The sequence below is a fragment of the Salmo salar genome, chromosome ssa05 (assembly GCF_905237065.1).
Source record: "Salmo salar chromosome ssa05, Ssal_v3.1, whole genome shotgun sequence".
Taxonomy (NCBI): domain Eukaryota; kingdom Metazoa; phylum Chordata; class Actinopteri; order Salmoniformes; family Salmonidae; genus Salmo; species Salmo salar.
Window position 1 is genome coordinate 83,676,008 of NC_059446.1, and position 22,157 is coordinate 83,698,164.

Here is a 22,157-nt window from a genome sequence, read left to right on the forward strand (position 1 = left end):
AAGCTCAACGGATTCTAGTGATTAGAGGTAGTTTTAATAAATGATTTTCCCTTACACGGTGTGTTAAAATAAAAAGAATATCAATTATTTAATTTAAATCAACCCATATTTTCGTACAAACTGCCTTGGCCATATAACTGTTGGGATAAATGTTAATGCGACGGCGGCAGAGATAAATCTGCGTCCACCGCATCTCCATTCTACTGTTTTTATCAGCATTTCTTGACAAAAAGTATTTAAATGTCAGTTCTCCATCCATGTGATGTTCCTCAGCAAAATGCTAGGCTATAAACAAGAATGACATCAGACAGATTCAATAGATTCATGAATAACAACTATATGGAGTGTAGGCCTATGGTTATCTGTATGATATATGAACTATTTCATCTTGTTTAAAACGTGTAGTCCTTTTCCTCCTAAATGCTATATTGTTTCAGAGTATAAACACTTTGGGCATGGAGCTGCGTTATCTACCCGGTCTAGACGTTTATCAGCTCCTTTGCATATCACGTGCCTGGCTTTGCCCAACCTTGCAGTCTTTAGGTCCCACACAGGCGCTGGTATCGATTCTCTCCCAGATTCCGTATCTCTTTTTTTTTTCAGTCGTGGGGATTTTTAAAAGAGCGAGGTTGTCTCGATGTAAGGGCATGCTATGACAGCGTCATTGCTTCTCCATTCGCGCTGGATTGACCCAGTCATGTTTCTGTATGATAACGGTTTGGATGAGATAAGTAAAAACATGGAGGGTTCACAGGAGGCAATTTTTACATCAAATCAGTGCAGGAATTTGTTGGCGCATCCGACGTCCCTGGCTCCAAGCACTACCTAACGTCGGGCGAGATTGCCGAGTACCTGGCATGGGCGAAGCTGTCAAACAATGCAGCCCCTGTTCCGCAGCCCCAAGGATTCATCTAAATGCGTCCTTGCCGTATGGATATTTTGGCAGCAGCTACTACCCGTGTAGGATGTCACGCGGCAGCGTCAAGTCCTGCGCGCAACCTCCTCTGCCTATGGAGGACAAATACATGGACACATCCGTTTCAGGAGAGGAGTTCCCAGGGTCGGGGGAATTCGCTTTCTTGCAAGGCTACTCCTCCAGCCCTTACCAACCTGTCTCCAGCTATTCTGGACGTCCCAGTGGTACCCCACCTCAGCGGACCCACCGAGCCCAGGCATGAGCCTCTTCTGCCAGTGGAGCCTTATCAGCCATGGGCTATCACCAACAGATGGAATGGGCCGGTTTACTGCGCTAAGGACCAGCCACAGTCAAACCATCTATGGAAATCATCCATTCAAGGTATGGAATTAAGGCTATATATTCTTAAATGTTTCACAAGCTTATGCATATTTCACATTATAAACCTCAGTTTATCAAAAGCATCGATTTATCATTCGCCCTGCGTTGTTTTCCGTTTACAATTTGCATATTAATAATTCGTTAGAAGAAACCGTCATCCATCTTTGTCACCGTAATGTAAGATTGTGTGGATAGACACGACAGATCCCATCAGTATTAGAAACTAATACTACGATTTTAGCAATTTTTCAGATGGTTCTAGGTTAATTAAGCATGTGTTTATGCTCTTCACACACCAGACACACTGTATCTACTTGGAGGGGATGGCAGCTCTATTTCGACGTGGGAGGAAGAAGCGCGTACCATACACCAAGGTAACAGCTGAAAAGAACAAGAAGGGAGTATGCCGCCAATAAATTTATCACAAAGGACAAACGACGAGAAGGATATCCTGATCAGTCAAACCTGACAGAGCGACAAGTATGACTATCTGGTTTCCAGAACAGGCGAGTAAAAGAGAAGAAGGTTGTCAACAAATTTTAAGAGTCCCAGTTAGCTGTATATGGAACTACTGAAAACAAAAAGACCGAAAAAGAAGAGACTTGAAGGTTGTTCAATGAAAATGAACTATATATTATAATTTTATTACACAATATAAAGGCGTCTCCTTCTCGCTCTCGCCATGGGTTGGCTCTGTTTTGGAGGTCCACTTGGCTTTTTTTTTGGTTTTGTGCGTAATTAATTGAAGAAACCATTCGATGTCCTGTGTTTGAAGAAATGGGGAAATCACTTCCTCCTTGTTTATATATTCTGTGTCATACTCTATTCGACGGACATATAGCTTTTAGAATTTTCTACAATTTTCTACAAATACAATACGCTAAATAACTCATTAGCCTAAAATATGATATCTACTCGAACATAGCCTCCTGTAATTGGAAACGTAAACGCACTCAAATCTGTGTTCTATTTTGGCTCCATCAGAGTAAAAATTAATGATTCAAAATTGTGCAGCATTGATATTGAGGGTTTGAGATTATTCGTTAATTTGAGTATACATTCCCTGAATTGATTATTGAAATGGTGCTATAGCGCTATAGCGCGCAACCCGTAAATCGTTACACATGCCTACGAATATAATTTTTAGAAGCTGAAACATTTCTCATCACATAATGATTGAGCTATTGTTTAATACATTGCTTTACGTTTTTACCTACCATTCTGTCAATATTCAGTTAATTATAAACGATTAGATGTTTTTATTCTGTCTCAGGTAAAACACGTCTTTTCTCCCATACGGGAATAATCATCTTAACTCTGCTTTACGCAACAGTTATCTGCGCAGTCATCATTGTTTGAAAAATGCTGTATTTCGTTTTCATTATAACAAATGTAAATACATCTGAATTGCAATGAATGAACAGTTGCATTTAAAGTTTCCCCTATTTTTGACTGCAAACATAATAGCCCAATAAGCTCTTCCCAATTAAAGCTGGAGAAACCCCATTACTACGTTGTTCATATTTTCTATCAGACAAATTAAAAGTCAGGGCCTAGTAATGAGCATTTATTTTGTAATAATGTTTGTCGGGGACATTTTTATTAACTTTTAATTTAATTTCTTGAATTTAGGTAGGCTACAAGCCGATTAGACGTATGATTAGCATTGATAAAACAGTCAAACAGCTTTCCATTTTATAATTTTAATGTTGTAGAGGCTTGCAAACATTAAGCCCTTATAATACCATTAGGCTGTTGTATGAGAAATACCTTTGTTAGCGTGAGATAAACAAATGTTGCCATCTGCTGCGCGGATCTGCGTCGTTGCATTTGATGAGCAGAGTTCAGGTGTAGAGCCTAACCATTGTAAGATCCAAACTGGACGAAAATATAAACCCGAAACATGTAAAGTGTTGGTCCCATGTTTCATGAGCTTAAAATATAATATCTCCAGAAATGTTTCATACACACTAAGCTTATATAATGTTTTTCTCCAATTTGTTTACATCCCTGTTGATGAGCATTTCTCCTTTACCAAGATGACGCATCCTGACAGGTGTGGCATATCAAGCTGATTAATCAGCATGATCTTTACAGGTGCACACTGTGCTGGGGACATAAAGGCCACTCTAAATATGCAGTTTTCTTACACAACGGATATTGCGCACAGATGTCTCAAGTTTTGGCCAGGCGTGCAATTGACATGCTGCCTGCAGGAATGTCCACCAGAACTCTTGACAGAGAATTCAATGTTAATTTCTCTACCATAAATCACCTCCATCATTTTTGAAAATTTGGCAGTCTTGTGTCCAACTGGTCTCACAACTGCAGACCATGTGTCACCCCATCCCAGGACCTCCACATGAGGCGTTTTCATCGTCTTAGACCAGCCACCCGAACATCTGATGAAACTGGGGAGTTTTTTTGTGTCTTGTAATAATTCCCTTTTGTGGGAAAAGTCATTCTGATTGGCTATGAAATCCATGAATTACGGCCTAATGAATTTATTGACTGATTGCCTTATTATGAAAATTATTTAACTAGACAGGTCAGTTAAGAACAAATTCTTGTTACAATGACGGCCTACACCGGCCAAACCCGGACGACGCTGGGCCAATTGTGCGCTGCCCTATGGGACTCCCAATAACGGCCGGTTGTGATACAGCCTGGATTCGAACCAGGGTGTCTGTAGTGACCTTCTAGTACTGAGATGCAGTGCCTTTGAACCGCTGCGCCACTCGGGAACTGAATTCAGTAACATCGTTCAAATTGTTGCATATTTCGTGTTTATATTTTGTTCAGTATATATTGATATATGGCTCGACCATTTTAACCCATGCAGGTTAAAAACAGCGGAATGATATTTTTATCAAGATTTCTTCATGTGAGTAATGTTGCCGAATGGAAACGATTCACTATTGAGTACTATAGGAAATGTAAAGGCTTACCTTGATGTAGGTAATATTTATATGCTTTTTCCTTAATATGGCAATAATAGCCAGAAACTGTCAATTTGTGTGTTAGAAAAACAAAGTGAAACACATTCAAGGGAAACACACTTTTTGTCTTCTCAATTGAGAACTTTTAAATATGTACTGCAGTCGTGGAAACGTGTTCAGGTAATTATCCCTTTTGTGTATAATTGTTGCATATTCTCTTATTTTTGTCGAAATATGTTCAAAATGCTCGAAATGGGAGCTTGGTACAAGTGTGGATGCATTTTTCTTGGTAAAATGGGATAAAGTGACGTTTTGTGAGGCCTTTCATCAACAGAAAATAATATATAAAGCTGTTTTATAGCTGAAATAACACATTAATGGAAATATAATATTAGATGACACAATATATTAGAACCAATAAAATAATATTATTCCATTATTGGAGAAGGATAATTAAGACCGTTTTTTGTGTGCATTTTTGGCTGGGTAACTTGTAGTTGTTTTACACAGTATACATCTCAATATAACCAGTATTCTAAATGGAAAATTGTTTTTTTTTAAACGTAGGCCATATCCTGTCTAGAGATGTCTATGGCGTTTTTCAGAAGATAACGGAGGACCTATTCAAATGATTCTTATTTAAGTCATACGAAACGTTAGATTATAGAATGTGTTTTGGTTTGTGTGTGTGTTGGAAGGGGAACATTCTTGGCTGAGTACATTCATAGCCTGCCGGAGGGCTTTTAGTCTCCAGTAGAAAAATAAAATCGCTGTTAGCGGATGTGACTGGTGCATTGGGGTGGGCATATTTTTTGTCCCGTTGCAGGAGCTAACTTGGAACGGAGGAAACATTGTTAATGGAATTTTGTTAGCCGCTATAAGAGACATGCATTTAAATGATTTTAAAAATTATGATAACTTAATAATAACTTAAAATACCACACTGGCTGAGGTAAATAAATAAGAACGTTGAAATTGTTTCATACGTCATAGAGACTAGTACCCACTCAAATCACGTGGCTTGAAGCAATATTCATTTTTATTAAATTTCTAAATCCAGATAAAACCCCAAATAAGTCGCACCATATAGGGTTTTTTGATTGTCAGAACAATAACGTAATATAACGTGGTAATTGTAGTAACAAACATTGAGATGACTTTTTCCCAGCTGTGAGGAGTTGTAAAGGCAGTGGTATTTATAAGGCTGTGGTTGAAGCTTGCACAACTCAGCTATTGCTAGGATTTCCACCAGAGCCTAATCGGCTTCTAATCGGTTTGGGGATATGAGTCTGAGGATATTGTTTTCAATTGGATTCTGGAAAATAAATAGGATCCCATGATTTGGTTCTTGCGGTGTATAAAATCATCTAAGCGTGCAGAGTTGTACACTTGTAGATGCATTACGCACGATAATTCGCTGAGTTTTCATAGCAAATGCCACGTCTTTGATAAATAACGATGTTTTTGTGTTTGTTTCAGATTATATTCCCATTATGTTAACAAGATAGGTTAAACAATCTTTGCAGCAGCCTATTTTTGTTCTGACATTGTGAAAAAAGCAGATATTATTGTGGCATTTATGTTAATATTTATGTTTGTTGTGTTGCATGTTGTAAATGATCTGTTGTTGGAAACATTAAATAGCTCACATTCACGCTTGTAACTTAGGGACATTAACTAATAGTCAAATAGATATTTTGTCACAATGTTCTGTGAACTTGAACAGTGCAATAGTTTTGACGCTTCCTGGAGAGAAAGTGTAACTGAGCTTTCCACTAAACTGTTTAAGGTCTGAAGACATCTGCAGTTATTTGCACTGTCCTTTTGTGTAAATATGTTGTGTTTGCATGATTATATCTTCCCCTCTCTCTCGTGTGTGTGTGTGTGTGTGTGTGTGTGTGTGTGGCGTGTGTGTGTGTGTGTGTGTGTGTGTGTGTGTGTGTGTGTGTGTGTGTGTGTGTGTGTGTGTGTGTGTGTGTGTGAGAGGGTGCATGAGGTCAATGTTTTACAACACAGATTATCGTAAAGGTAATGCAGCCCATATACCTTATCACCTATCCTATCTAGCCACCATTTTAGGTTGAACTGATACCTTTAAATACAACACTTTACCTTTACTTTTCATGTATTATATTAAATCTCCTAAATAAAATGAATATAGCATACTGGCATTACGTGCTTTCCAATGGGAGGAGTCTCTCTTCTTTTGTTTTAATTGGCTGTCAGCTGAAGTGCAGAGAAGTGTGAGTATCTGTAATTATATTCAGCATGTTTTGCACAAGAAATGTCAAAGAAAGGGGCTATCCTCATCCTCCGTCAAATTATACACCAACGATGTCATGCTCTGACAACCACAGTGGAAACTCGTTCTTAGTGGACTCCTTAATCCACAGACGAACCGAGAGCAGTGCCTCAACCTACCAAAGTAACGGCGTGTATATGCCACCAGGCTCGTACTCCTATGGACTACCCAACCGCGCTTTTTCTCGGGGTTCAGTAAACGCAACGAGAGCAATTCTCAAACTATGGTACCCTCATCTGGCCCGTATTCACATATTCAAGGGACGGAAACGTGGCTAGAGACGTCGAGATCTTGTCGAGTAGATCAACCCAGACAACCACCAGCAAATTGCTCATTTGTTCATTCTCTCCCGAGCATCAAAAGAGGAGAATGCGTATTGCCACTGTATGAATCGGAAGTGTCTTAAAGGGTCAACAACGAGGAAGACATTTCCTATTCCCGGTTAACACCGGGATCATGCCCAGTTACAAACAGCACCGTGCCTGTTCCCGGTTACTTCCGCCTGTCTCAGACATATAGCTCTTCAAAGGTTTATCAAGACGTTCAGCGGAAACCCACAGCATAATCACTTCGCTCTACAACGTCCGGCGTTTCGACCCCTCACCGCCATCTCCTACTCCGGTGGTGGATACAGGCGGGAAGGAGAGTGAAGCACTGCCTGAACCACCGCCATGTGCTCCGGATGAGGACACCCGGACATCGACCGTAGATGGTTTTGTCCTCCCCCGAACCCACCGAGAGCTGTGCAGAGAAAGTCCAGAACAAACCCGTTAAAGGTGAGTACTGCTCCTAAATCCAAAATATGACGTTTATGACAATGGGATCTTGATGGGTGTACATGGAGAGAGTGTAGTCATCAATGCCCCCGAGTCAGTGTAGCTGTGCCTTGGCATTAACCTTTGGTTTTAGAGGTATATCCTACTGATTATATTGTGGACATGAAAACTTCCCCATATGTGGGTTATAAGCAGTAAAGGCATGTCTTTGTGGGGTTTGACAGAGTGGCTGAGCTGGGATTTCCTCAGTTTTTTTATATTATTTTATGACGAGGAAGCAGCAAGGCCAGTCTGTCAGTCCATCTGTCTAATACAACGCGTTGATGTCCTCAGTCTTCCCCATAAAACCATCAACTGCGGCCATCATTTCAGAGAAGACGAGTTACTTTTTATGTCTTAATAAAGGCCTATTATTACATTGAAATATAATTAAGTGAATCTTGAGCACAACGTTGATGTAATAGCTTAGGTTTTTGGATATATACAAAATATGTACGCCTATAGCGGGCATTGTGTGTGTGTGTGTGTGTCTACATTAACCGTGTTACTGTCAAATAAACTCATGGGCTCAGGATGGCTATTTAAAGATCATTTTTAGACAACACTTTTTATTTTGATAGGTATTACGTCAGTGTTTGTCTAGATGCAAACATGTTATGGAATTTGGGAATGCATTATTTCTGTGTACAATAATTACATTTGGGTAACTAATTATTTTAAAGTTACATCAGTGCAGTAGCATGAAAAAAAGATGTTGCCCGCACTAATTTCTCTTTCAATTTCTTTCTACAGGAGATGGAACATCTGAAACCAAAGCTAACTGGCTGACGAGAGTGTAGCGGAAGCGTTGCCCTACAAGCACCAGACTCTTGAGCTAGAAAAATTTCTCTTCAATATGTACTTGACTCGTGAGCGTCGCCTGGAGATCAGCCGCAGCGTCCACCTGACAGACAGGCAAGTCAAAATCTGGTTCAAAACCGAAGAATGAAACTGAAATGAGTCGGAAAACCAGGGCTATCGGGAGCTAGCGTTAACTTCAGTTTTTCGTGAGACGTTCGTGCTGTGTTTGACTCCGTCCTCCATCAATGGCCAAGAGCGCCTTCCTTCGAGAACCTCTTGTCGTGTGAATATGACCGTGTAGGTTAGGGCTACTATTGCTAACTTATTGATATGTCGTTTTGTGGACATTTGCCTGAATACGTCTCTGTTTTGTTTGTGGTAGTTATGTATTTATACTGTCATAACATGGTTGCTCCCTTTATGTATATGCCAACAGTTAATATAGATATGGAAGCGACTTAGAGGTGTTTCAGAGCTGCACAATATCGGCATTCGTAATTTTCCCTTAATAAATGTATATAATACCTTGACATCTGTGCATGCTGGAATAGCTCTTGGGGAAATGTTGTAAACTGGCAATATAGGCCTACGTTCGTCATGGCTAAAGACCCTCGATGGATTTGATATTTAATATCTGCACATTTTGCGAGTATTATAGCCATATTATACTAAAGCATCACACAATAACTATTTTGTTAAGGGTTTTATTTATAAACAAGAAACTTATCTGAGACTTGTAAATATTATTTTACAGTTTGCCTTCTCATATTTTATTCTAATTTTTATTCTCCAAACCGATTTTAATAATATTGCCCATATTGTCATTGCTTTGTCTATAGAGACTATACTGTGGAAATGAATTGATATGTTGTCTGTTGGCCTCACTAAGTAAGTGAATTAAAAACATGACACGTTTTGCTTGCATTGGAATGCTTTAGTCCACGAATCATCTCTCCTGTATAGAATGTCATCTTTCATACACACGAGAGAATAGCCCCTCTTTGTATTCCACGGCTTCCATTTTCAGTTGCAGGTTGGTTTTACGGTAAAGAAAAGCAACAGTTTCCTCTTGTGTGTGAAAGTGGCCTTCATGTCAATAGGAATCATTGCCTGGAGTCATAGACATGATGCAAGCACTACCCTTGTTGTCTAGGACTCCCTGGGGAAGAGTGGCATGTGTTACTGAGTGGACTCTGCTAAATAGATACACATGAAATGACCATTTGCGAAGTTTTATGGTCAAAGACCTCCATCAGGATGGAGTCTTGTTTACTGCAGGGTGTATTGGATATTGACCGGAAAACAACATTATGTTTTCCGATTTAGCAAAATTATTCGAGGAAAACAAACATTATTTCTCAAGGACATTACTGGCGGTAGTTTGGTTCATCATCATATACTATCTATGAAAAGGACACTAAGTCTGTAACCGACATGTGGGCTGTGAAATATACTGCGCAATAAGACACACCATTTTGGACTGTATCTTTTCAGGTGTGCAAATGTTGTGTTGTGCGTAAAAAAGTGTAGACATTGAGAAATGCTAGAATGTTGACCATCTAATTTACAATTACGCATAGAATGAGAGTGAATTATGAGGATCCCTATGATTTCCACGGTATATGTTCCAGTTGTGCGACGGAATGAATGGTCTTGTAGACTATATCTATTTCTTTAGGAGGAAAGAGGGCTGTTGGGGGTTCAGGTAGTTTCGTGTTGTTGGTATATTTTCCCCCACCACAGAAACTGCCTTAGTGCCTCAGTAAAAACTCTAAAGCACAGAACACTCCAAATTGTCTCTGGCAACAGAGCTGTGCCCGAAGGAAGAAGGCTACATTTACCGGTGGCCTAGTGCGTGTGTAGAATATTCTATAACAAATCCGATGCATTTATTGTCATGTGTCTGCGGAAATGTATTGTCATATGGAAGCATAGGCTATTATAAGCATGCATACAATTACTTATTGAGCATGTCGGTGACTTCAAAAGCACTAAAAAATCTCGGAGTCTCTGCGTTTTTAACTTTATGTTTATTGTGGTACAGCGTGATATAAGCATAATTCAATATGAATTCCAATGCAAGAACCCCCAAATGTAGTCCATTCCCCAATTTCAACTGCCCCCTTAGTCACTTTATCCTGGCGCGGGTCTGATGTATATAACAAAAATAAAAGCGAACAAAAAAATCAGGGCTGCAAAGACATTTTGTTCCTCACATATATCGCCATATCTATTCAAACAACAACAAAAGACGAGCAATAGACGCGGCCTGTATGTCTCAGAGGAGGGAAATGGCAGAGTTGGCTTGAGGAGAGGAAGGACTGCAAGGCCTCGGTTGCCAATCATTGCAGTCTGGCCAATGCCTCGTGCGCTGCTGCAGCGTTCCCAGTGGCACGCATTCAAGAGTGCCGGATGCGTCTGCTGCGCCACACAATGGACACAAGGATGGATTTTTATTGGCGATATTTAGTCCAGACAGCCAAGGTTGTAAACCTGAAAAACAACTGATAGCCCCGTGATAAAAACAGACTGCTATAACTAACGTTTTCTCTCCCCACTTTGATAGCTTAAAGCGCCGCGCAGACAGTCCTAGTGTTCACTCATTGGTCCATAAATAGTAAGGTCTGTTCTGGTTTTCCACACTAACACAGCAACAGGATCTTTCTCCACAATCTATTGACACGTGGATATGTTGATGCTACTATGTGCAAGTATTTTGTTTCTGAACACTAATTCGATGGTAGAATACACAGAGCTTGTTCCTTGTGTACACATATTGTGTAAATGGTTGTATATGCCTGTGTTTTGCAGTCTTAAATAGAAATAATAGTCCTGGTCTTACTATCAAATAAAATCCTATGTGAGGTATGCATTTTTAGATTCGGTCTTAACTTTTTCGAATTGATTTTGGACAATAATTTGGTAAGTAGATCTAATTCATTCGTTTAGGATATTAATACTTTTCTGTTTAGTCTGTTTAAAATGTGTTTATTTGAAAAGCCCTTTCGTGGGAGTTCTCCATTGGAATTCTCTATTGAACATTATTTTTAGTTCAGGACTATGGTTCAATCTGTAATCCGAAACTGGGCCTCGGTGTGTTTATACTATATGGCTACATAGGTCTACATATATAATGTTTTACATTTAAACGTTCATATCCCAGAGCAATGGAGACAGTATCACTACAATATTTTCTGTTTCTGTTGTCCTTATTTAGAGTGAAGCCAAATGGAATAATCTCAAGCCATTTTGAAGAGAGCATTACTCGGATGGTAATCGGCATATCAGGTGAATAACATATGTAAAAGCCTAATAACAATGAATACGATGTGCATACCTTGAATGTGGTAAACCTATATAGGTTTGCTTGTAACTTTACTATGAATACATCAAATGGCATATCATGGCAAATATGATTAATATGGCAAATGTCAACACACTCATCAGCGTACCTATAGTACATGGGCCTATTAACTCACGGGTCTACTATGTTTAAATGTGGGTATATGTATTTGGCCAAAATATTGCTGCGTGTATTTTCTTTCAAGAGTCCCCTGTTATAAGTTCTATATAACGATATCGTAATCTAATGCTATCAAGTCTTTGGAATAACCTCGGAGTGTTTTGCCCTTATAGGCCTATAGGAAATAATGGACTGAATTATGTTGAGTAGATACTGGATCATTTATTGAATAAATTCATTCTATAGAATTCCACAATTTTAGATCGGTGGTAGAGTTCTTAGATGGAAATAAATGGACTCTTATTCTGCGCGTAGTAACGACTATATGTCACAATGGAGATATTAGGCGCCTTACTACATTGCTGCATTCCTTTATTTTTTTAAGGAGGCTGAAAAACATTCTATACTCTCTCACTTTCTAGACATATATAAAACATATCAACGTTAAAAGTCTCATTTGAAACAAAATCATAAACCTTACTGCTGGTATTAAAATGATATAGGCATATGACTTTGCTATTAAAAATATATAACGGAGGAAAATGGTGACCATTTGGCTCGTTGAGTAGACTGATTTATTATTTATTGTTCTGTCCCACGGTCACGTGTCTGCGGCACCAATCCAATACAGCCAAGGTTCAATTTATTGAACGAATGTGAGTGGTTCTTGGTGCAGCGAAGTAGTATCATGATCCTGTTTTCTAAATATATATTCCAGTGGAAGTTTAGTTGCCTTTGGCTTTGTGTATTTGTTGTCATGTCGACAATTAGGCACGCTTAGTTACTATGCAGACTCTCATCTTCCCCGCGACCAAGGGGGAATATTGCTTAGCACACACATACTCAAGCGGACCAGGAGCTGGAACAGGCGAGCCAGCCGATGCTAACTGAATATAGCGTTAGAATCTTGCCCTTTGCAGACGAAATCTTCTATTTTCAATTGCGTCTTGGGTCCCATTTCACTCATCAGCCCCCGAGCAGCCTCTATAACACACCAGCCCTATTTATCACCATTGTCCAACAGGAAGTACCGATGGGATGTTTATGCGTTCCTGGGCGTTGGAACCGGTTTCGTCGATATGTTTTTAACAGGATTATCGTCAAATATGAACTATGATATCAAACCGGAGCCGCTGATGAAATGGGGACTGCACAACGCTGAAACGCACACACCTCTTGTGTCCGACATTGTTGACAACGGACCGTTCCGCACCCAGAGAAGGATACGATTGCGTGTGATGCCATTTTCTCCAAACCCAACGAAGAGAGCAGCATCAACCGTAGAGGGAAAAGGGAGATCAACACAAGTAAGCACGGCATCTTTCATTTGGCTTCATGTAATGGTGATCATGATCTCATATGTCTCGATCTTTGGAATTCATTCATGTTGGATAAAAGCAAGGAATCTAGAAATAAGGTCAGAGGCTGACATTTAATAAATGATTTATGATATAATATAGGCCTGCTGTAAAGGTTGAGTTTACGTCAAGATTATTGTATCCATTATTTGATAACGAATGGATCCATATTGCGCCAAAAACGGTACCACTGACCGACAGTAGCAAAAACCCCTCCTTCCTCGATCAGTTGCCAACCTACTGTGAAAGATAATATGATTTTGCTATTTGCTACATGTTGGATAAGCAGCTGCCTCACCAGCGGCAAAAATGTCGTCCCCTCCTCGACTTAGTTTTTACTGTGAGAAACCATGATTTTGCTGTTTTGGATTATGATAGACAAAAACTATTTCCCACTGTTGTGGAGCAGTAGACTAGGCCTTAGGGTCAGAAGGCCGAAACGAGCACAATGGCTGACTGTATTGGCTACTGCATGATTGGCTATTTTCAGCAAGACCTGCTGCTGTTCGTCATCCACAGTTTGTAATACCATTCTGACTCTTGTGGAAAACACTTTCTCATGAGCTCTGTCTCGCTTTTGTCGAACCCTCTTTCCAGATTAATTATCTCCAACTGGCTTCATGCAAAATCCAGCAGAAAAAAAGCGCTGTCATACTCTAAGCATCAGATTCTGGAACTGGAGAAGGAGTTTCTGTTTAATATGTATCTTCCCCGAGACCGTAGATACGAAGTAGCAGAGTTCTTCATCTGACTGAGAGACAAATTAAAATCTGGTTTCAGAACCGCCGGATGAAGATGAAGAAGGAATAAGGACCGTCGAAAGACATGTTAAAAGGCGAGCAGTGCAGGCCTGTAGACCCGTAGAATAAACTGTGAATACTTACAATTGGTGGACTTTCAGGAAACGAAGATATTTCTAGAAAATAGTTGCCAATCTATCCACATTTTGCTTGATCTATAGTCTGTTGTGTTGTGTAGGACTGTTGTGTTGTCGTCGTTGTAAAATCTGTCGGCCTGTTTTCTTCCTAGAGTGTTCTGTTTGGTACCTTGATGTTATCTCAATAACTTGGATGTAATTGGTAAATCATTTCATTTAATGCACACAGATTACATATTAGAGCATTGCATCTAATGTTCGTTTACATGAAATGTTTCATGAATTAGTTGTTGTTTTTCACCCAGAGTTTTAGTCTGTTATTGGCCTATTAATTTGTTTATGCGTTTGACTACCTGAATGTGTTTCAACTACCTGTCAGACTATTTATTTTATTTCGAGTTTTTTTGCCGAAAGCAACATGTTTAGTCGGTGTGAGATTTTTTTTTTTAATTGCTGGGATAAAAATCCTTAACAGTTTTGTCTATGGAATTAGAGCAACACTGTTTGCACACGCATAAAATACCTCAGTAGTCAGATATTTCGATTCTAAAATGAAGAGTCGCGTTTGTATGAAATATCAAATAAAATGTCAAATTATTTTGTTGCGTCGCAATCCATATTTATTGTTTGGAAATCAGAGAATAGATTGTTACTAAGATTCTAATTGTTGATAAATGTCCAACATCGGACAAGATATTTGTATTTATTTCCTTCTATCCAAAACCAGAACTATAGTTGCTACAATACATCTTATTCAGTTAAATTTTCATTTCAAAAAGGCAACCATATTTTTTTTCATGTATAGGCCTATGCCTGATATAAATGCTGTGTATGATAAACTATCACAGGATGAATAGGCCTATTTATTACAACATTAAACAACACATCCCTACTCAATATTTACAGAAAATGTTATTTTATTTAGTTAAAGGTTGAGAGTATAGGTAGAAGCTAGGCCTATGGGCATAAATTATATCCAAACAGGTAGTAAAGAAGCGACAGATACTTAAATCCACAGGCCTGGGATTAGTGGATTTTAAAGCGGGCATTTCCCGTGTAGTCCATGTTGGCTTAGTACCACCACACACCGGATTTCAAAGCCTTCTTCTCTCCCTTTCCTTTAGGCCTTGTTATTATACGACCATGAGTTCTGAATCCCAACATACAGTACAATATAAAACACATTTGCTGGACATTGGACAAGCCAGCCCCATGCTATTTGCTATTGGCCAATGTGCACTAGCACACGATATTTGGTTGCCATGCAGCAATAAACCACAATCACAGCTTTAACTGTTTATGGGGTGCAAAGCGACTGAAAGAAGCAAACACCATACAGGTCCTCGCGTCTGAATATCACTATAATATGCTTTTCATACAGGCTATTTTTAAAGGGGGATAACATTTTTTAATGGTTGTAATTACACACAACCATGGTTAACCCACGTCGTTCAAAAAACATATATTCAAACACACAAAACACCTATGTTTCCAGTCACACACACACACACACACACACACACACACACACACACACACACACACACACACACACACACACACACACACACACACACAAAACAAAACTCACACACACACACACACACACACACACACACACACACACACACACACACACACACACACACACACACACCCCCACACACACACACACACACACACAACTCTCACACACACACACACACACACACACACACAGGGCCTGCTATGGTGTTGTTTGGCGTGTGCCTTAGATGGGTCTTCAAGGTCTTAATCCAGAAGCTGCTCCATAAAACGGGCTCCAGCCATGCTGTCTTCTTTTTCTATTTCAAATTGCTTTGTGACTGTTCACCAACGAATTACACTGTTTCAGCGCCCAGACATCCATTTGTTGTTTTCCGGCACAAAAGGCTGGCTGGCTTACGACGTTTTATTGCGTTTCCAACCAATCTTAATCTCAAATCCTCGCCTTTGTTTGTCCCTGTTGCAATAGGAATCGTAAGCAATTTAAACAATTTTGAACTTATCATTTTTTTAAAACTATTATATTTAATGTGTTGAAACACTTTAACATTATGGTAATTCAGTCACAAAAAAGGCCTATGCATTATCTAACTACTTACTGACCTATGCGGTCATTTTGTGTTACTGTGCGTCGTATAACCAGCAGGTGGAAGCAACGTCACGTTAGAGATCGAAATGTCACGCAGCTGGGCTGCTTCAATGGGGACGAACGACCATGTATTCTAGTGTGTAGTTCAATGCACGCCCAGGAAATACGAGAATAACACGCCTGGCCAAGATGTGGACAGACGTCCGGGCTACTTATATGCAGTTGAAAGTCCGTTTTTTTGTCCCATTTTCACTTTGAAACAGGAACCAAGGTGACACAAACAGAGCAACAGAGAGGGTTTAGAGGTGACTTCCATTTAATTATCATAGAGATACTGCATCGACAAAATGGCTGTTCAGCAGAATTATCTTTAATTACATGTTATGGATGGGCATTCATTGTATATCTTTGGTGTGTTAATAAATAGTAATATAGCCAATAAATCACCAATTTTATCACCAAAATGAAACCAATGAAACCAAACCAATAAAAGAAAAGTAGTTAAGCTTTAATTGGTAAGATTTTCCATATTAATCCATTTCCAAGCGAAACACATTCTCAGCATGTGGAGAGCAATGCAGTATTTCATCTGTACAGGTCCTCTGCTTGATCTGTTTGATACTGCAGGTCCTCTGTTGATCTGTTTTGATAATGCCAGATCCTCTGCTTGATCTGTTTGATATTACGGGTCCTCTGCTTGATCTGTTTTGATAATGCAGGTCCTCTGCCTTGATCTGTTTGATAATGCAGGTCCTCTGCTTGATCTGTTTGATAATGTAAATCCTCTGCTTCAGGCTGTTTTGCTAATACCCACGTCCTCTTCTTAGCCTGCTTGAGCTGTTTGATAATGTAAAGTCCTCTGCTTAGCCTTGCTTGAGCTACGTTTGATAATACAAGGTCCTCTGCTTGAGCTGTTTGATAATGTAAGTCCTCTGCTTGGCCTGCTTGAGCTGTTTGATAATGCAGGTCCTCTGGCAGCCTACTTGAGCTGTTTGATAATGCAAGTCCTCTACTTGGCCCCTTGCTTGAGCTGTTTGATAATGCAGGTCTCTAGCCCAGCCTGCTTGAGCTGTTTGATATAATGTAAGTCCCTCTGCTTGGCCTGTGCTTGAGCTGTTTGATATTAAGTCCTCTGCTTGAGCTGTTTGATAATGCATGGCCTCTCCTTATGCTGTTTGATAATGCAAGTCTTCTGCTTGGCCCCACTGCTTCAGTTGTTTGATAGTGCAGGTCCTCTGCTTGGCCTGCTTGAGCTGGTGTTGATAATGTAGATCCTCTGCTTGGCCTGCTTCAGCTGTTTGATAGTGCAGGTCCTCTGCTTGGGCTGCTTGACTGTTTGATAATGCAGGTCCTCTGCTTGGCCTGCTCGTTGTTTGATAGTGCAGGTCACTCTGTGGCAACCTGCTTGAGCTGTTTTGATAATGTAGATCCCACTCTGCTTGGCCTGCTTCAGTTGTTTGATAGTGCAGGTCCTCTTGGCACCTGCTTGAGCTGTTTGATAATGTAGATCCTCTGCTTGGCCCTGGAGCTGTTTGATAGTGCAGATCCTCTGCTTAGCCTGCTTGAGCATTTGGATGTAGATCCTCTGCTTGGCCTGCTTCAGTTGTTTGATAGTTGCAGGTCCTCTGCTTGGCCATAGCAGGCTTTTGTTTGATATTTGGAGTCCCTCTACTTGGCCTGCTTGAGCTGTTTGATAATACAGATCCTTGGCCTGCTTGAGCTGTTTGATAATGTAAGTCCTCTGCTTGGCCTGCCTGGCAGGCTGTTTTGATAGTGCAAGTCCTCTGCTTAAGCTGTTTGATAATACAGTCCTCTGCTTGGCCTGCTTGAGCTGTTTGATAATGCAGGTCCTCTGCTTGAGCTGTTTGATAATGCAGGTCATCTACCTGCTGTTTGATTAATGCAGATCACCTCCACTTGAGCTGTTTGATAATACATGTCCCCTCTGCTTGGCCTGCTTTGGCTGTTTGATAATGCAGGTCCTCTGCCCAGCCTGCTGTTTTAGCTGTTTGATTTAATGCAGGTCCTCTGCTTGCAGAGCTGTTTGATAATGGCATGTCCTCTCTGTTGACTATTTGATAATGCAGGTCCTCATAGAGCTGTTTGATAATAACGGGTCCTCTGGCAGGCTGTTTGATAATGCAGGTCCTCTACCTGCTGTTTGATAATACGAGGTCCTCACTTGAACTGTTTGATAATACATGTCCTCGGCTTGGCCTGCTTGAGCTGTTGGATAATACATGTCCTCTGCTTGAGCTGCTCGATAATGCAGGTCCTCTGCTGGAGCTGTTTGATAATCTGAGGTCCTCTGCTTGAGCTGTTTGATAATGCAGGTCTCTGCTTGAGCTGTTTGATAATGCAGGTCCTCTGCTTGAAGCTGTTTGATAATGCAGGTACTCTGCCTGTTTCTAGCCCTGTAATCCAGTCTCTGTGTTTATCTGTGGGAGGAGGGAGGTGTGAGGGGGGGGCCATCAAGGACAGAGGGGGAGGTGCTGATCATCAACAGAGAGAGGGCTGAGGGGGGCACATCGACAGAGTGGAGGTGCTGAGGTCATCAAGACAGAAGGGAGGGACGAGGGGAGGGTTTATCTGTGTTTGGAATCTAGCCACTGTCTCCAAATAGCCTATTCCTAGTTGTTCTGCTGCTGTGGTGGTGCTCTCTTCCCCTCAGCCCTTCTGTCTGCTTAGCTCCCTTGGACATGTTGTTGCAATGTCACAGCTGAGGTGTTTGTCTTGACCCCTCTCATCTCATCAGAATAATGCTTAGAACTATATTTGTCCCTCTCTCACTGTTCTGATGAACAGTTACAGTCACCTCCGAGAAATGATTGGCACACTTGATAAATATTAGCAAAAACAAATGTTGAAGCTGTTCTGCATGCTCAAAAACATGGGGGAAATTAAATTATTTTATACTAATACAATTTCTCAGAGAAAAGAGTAAAGTAATTTATTTTCATTTTTGTAAGATAGGGGTCAAAAGTATAGGCACCCTGGTCCAATAATACTCTGCAACCCTCTCCTTACGTCGATAGTAGCACTGAATGAACCATTTTATTTCGAAATTTTTGCTTAGGGTTATTGTCTTGCTGGAAGATCCACTTGCGGAGTTTCAGCCTCCTAGCAGAGACAACCACAGGTTTTTTGGCTAAAATATCACTGCCGCTGTAAGTTCATTGATGTGTTGACCTTAAAGGGCCCCAGGACCAGAGGAAGCAAAATAAACGCATAACATCAAAGATCCACCACCATATTTTAGTAGGTATTAGGTACTTTTCTGCATATGTGTAACCCAGATTGTGTAAATGGCTAGCTAGTTACATTTTTTACATTTTAGTCATTTGTGGGCAACTCTTATCCCAGAGCGACTTACAGTCAGTAAATGCATACATTTCAATTCCATTCCTTACATTTCTTTTTTTCCGTTACTGGCCCCCGTGGAATCGAACCCACAACCCTGGCGTTGCAAACACCATGCTCTACCAACTGAGCCACAGGGAGGCCCAGTTAGCGCTAATGGCGTTTCAATCGGTGGCGTCACTTGCTCTGAGACCATGAAGTAGCTGTTCCCCTTGCTGCAAGAGCCGCGATTTTTTGAGCGATAGCTAATGATGCTTCATGGGGAGACAGTTGTTGATGTGTTCAGAAGAGGGTCCCTGGTTCAGAAGCCCAGGTTGGGGCGAGGAGAGGGACGGAAGCAATACTAGTTACATTGATGCCGTGACCGGATCGCTGGTTGTAGCAAAAGGAGGAGGTTAAGTGTAACCCGATTGTGAAATGGTTAGTAGAGGTGAAGCACTAATAGTGTTTCAATTGGTGGCGTCACTCACTCTGAGACCTTGAAGTAGTTGTTTCCCTTGCTCTGCAGGGCGTGGCCTTTTGTGGAGTGGTGGGAAGCGGTTCTTCATCGTGGGAGGCAGATGTTGATGTGTTCAGAAGGTCCCTGGTTTGAGCCCAGGTTGGAGGCGAGTAGGGGGATGGAAGCAGTGCTGTTACATAATATGTGTCCTTCTTTCAACGCATCAAACCCACCACTGGAAAAGCTTAGCCAAAGCGTATTACTTGTGTCATGGACCATGGCACCAGCCCAAGTACCAATGCGGTTTAGAAAATTCCAGATGTTTATTTGCAGGATGACATGAAAATATCCGAAAAGTATTGTTTATGTTATGGGGCCATTTTTGCTTCCACTGGTGCTGGTGTCCTTGTTGAGGTCAACGACATCATGAGATTTGCCCAGTACCAGGATATTTTAGCCAAAACCTGGTTGCCTCTGCAAACTTAGATGCAGCTGAAAGTGGATCTTCCAGCAAGACAATAACCCCCAAAAACACATCAAAATATTTTAATTGACCACAAAATTAGCATTTTGCTAAATATAATTTTGGTCTTTTATCTTCAACTCCATTGAAAAACATGTGGTTTGACTTGAAGAGAGCAGCCCATTAGTGCAGACGAAGGATATCAAAGATCTGAAAAGATTCTGTACAGAGGAATGATAAGTATCCCTCCCAATGTGTTCTCCAATCTAATAAACCATTTTAGAAAAAGGTGACATTATCCTCATAGAGGGTGCCAGACTATTGAAAACAGGGTGCCAATATTTTTTGACTCCTATTTTTTGTTGAAAAAAGTATTACTTATTAAACACAATCTCTTTCTCTGAGCAATTATATTAGTATAAAATAATAGACATTTACAAAGATTTGGAGCATACAACGTAGCTCAGTATTTATTTAATATTTTTGCTTATCTTGATCAAGGGTGTCAATAATCTCTCAACATGTTGTTGTTCAGGCTTCCCCAAAGTGAGTTCAATGTTGTGTTAACGTCTTAGCCTACTGTTGTAATGGTTCTTGAGCACAGAGCACCCCTAGTTTTATTGGGTTGTTTATGTACTGAGCGTAAATCACTCTTGAGAGAGAGAGAGAGAGAGAGAGAGAGAGAGAGAGAGAGACAGAGAGACAGAGAGACAGAGACAGAGAGAGACAGAGAGAGAGACAGAGAGAGAGAGAGAGAGAGAGAGGAAGACAGAGAGAGACAGAGAGAGACAGAGAGAGACAGAGACGAGAGAGAGAGAGAGAGAGAGAGAGAGAGAGAGAGACAGAGAGAGAGACAGAGAGAGAGAGAGACAGAGAGAGAGAGAGACAGAGACAGAGACAGAGACAGAGAGAGCTAAAGGTCCAGCATGTAAAATGTAGATTCCATTCAGTTGACTATGTCAGGGGTAGACAACTTTCAACGTGTATTTGGTGGAAGCGACCATTATGAAGAGCCATGCTAGCTCAAACAGAGCGCTGCTTGGATGTTGTTTGCGTGTGCCCCCCTCCCGACCCCCTCCCGGCCCCCAATACATCAAGTCCCATGTCAGCTCCAATGACAGAGGCCATTATTGAGGATTCACTAGAGAAGTTCACAGAGCTGTCATGGTGATGATGAACACCTGGGTTACGTCCCAAATGGCACTCTATTCCAATATATAGTGTGCTACTGTTGACCGGGCCGGTAGGGGAAACAGGGCTCTGGTCAAAAGTAGTATAGTGTAGTGTAGGGTTAGACCGCTGCAGTGCCTTAGACCAGCTGCACCACCTGGGAACCCAAAATATAGGATATAAACATAGTTATGTGGACTCTTTTGCAATGAAAAGTTGCAAAAGAAATCCAATTCAAATTCCTTTAATTATTAAAACCATATAATTACCACAATAAATTACAACTCTGATTAAAACATGTTACAGCAGTGCCCTGTCAAATCAGAAAATATATATTGGACTGATTAGAAGAACAGTTATTTTCTTCTGTTTGCTTTGTGATATTATTGAGAGCCCATGAACACACAGTTAGGCCTATAGTATATACACCCTTGTGATGCAAAGGTCATATGATACAATATACACCACTTTAATGCAAAGGTCATATGATACAATATACACCACTTTAATGCAAAGGTCATATGATACAATATACACCACTTTAATGCAAAGGTCATATGATACAATATACACCACTTTAATGCAAAGGTCATAAGGATACAATATACACCACTTTAATGCAATGGTCATATGATACAATATACACACTTTAATGCAAGGTCATATGATACAATATACACCACTTTAATGCAAAGGTCATATGATATTTGTCCGTTTCTTTTCTTTTGGAAATGGTTTCAAATAATGCCGGAGAGGCAGA

General features: G+C 40.5%; 3 pseudogenes; all 3 read left to right on the forward strand.

The window, feature by feature from the left end:
- Positions 1-652: 652 nt before the first annotated feature.
- On the forward strand, positions 653-1,840 carry LOC123743257 (homeobox protein Hox-A13b-like; annotated as a pseudogene).
- A 4,730-nt stretch (positions 1,841-6,570) lies between these two features.
- Positions 6,571-8,313, forward strand: LOC123743204 (homeobox protein Hox-A10b-like; annotated as a pseudogene).
- A 3,110-nt stretch (positions 8,314-11,423) lies between these two features.
- LOC123743058 (homeobox protein Hox-A9b-like) lies at positions 11,424-14,063 on the forward strand (annotated as a pseudogene).
- Positions 14,064-22,157: the final 8,094 nt, after the last annotated feature.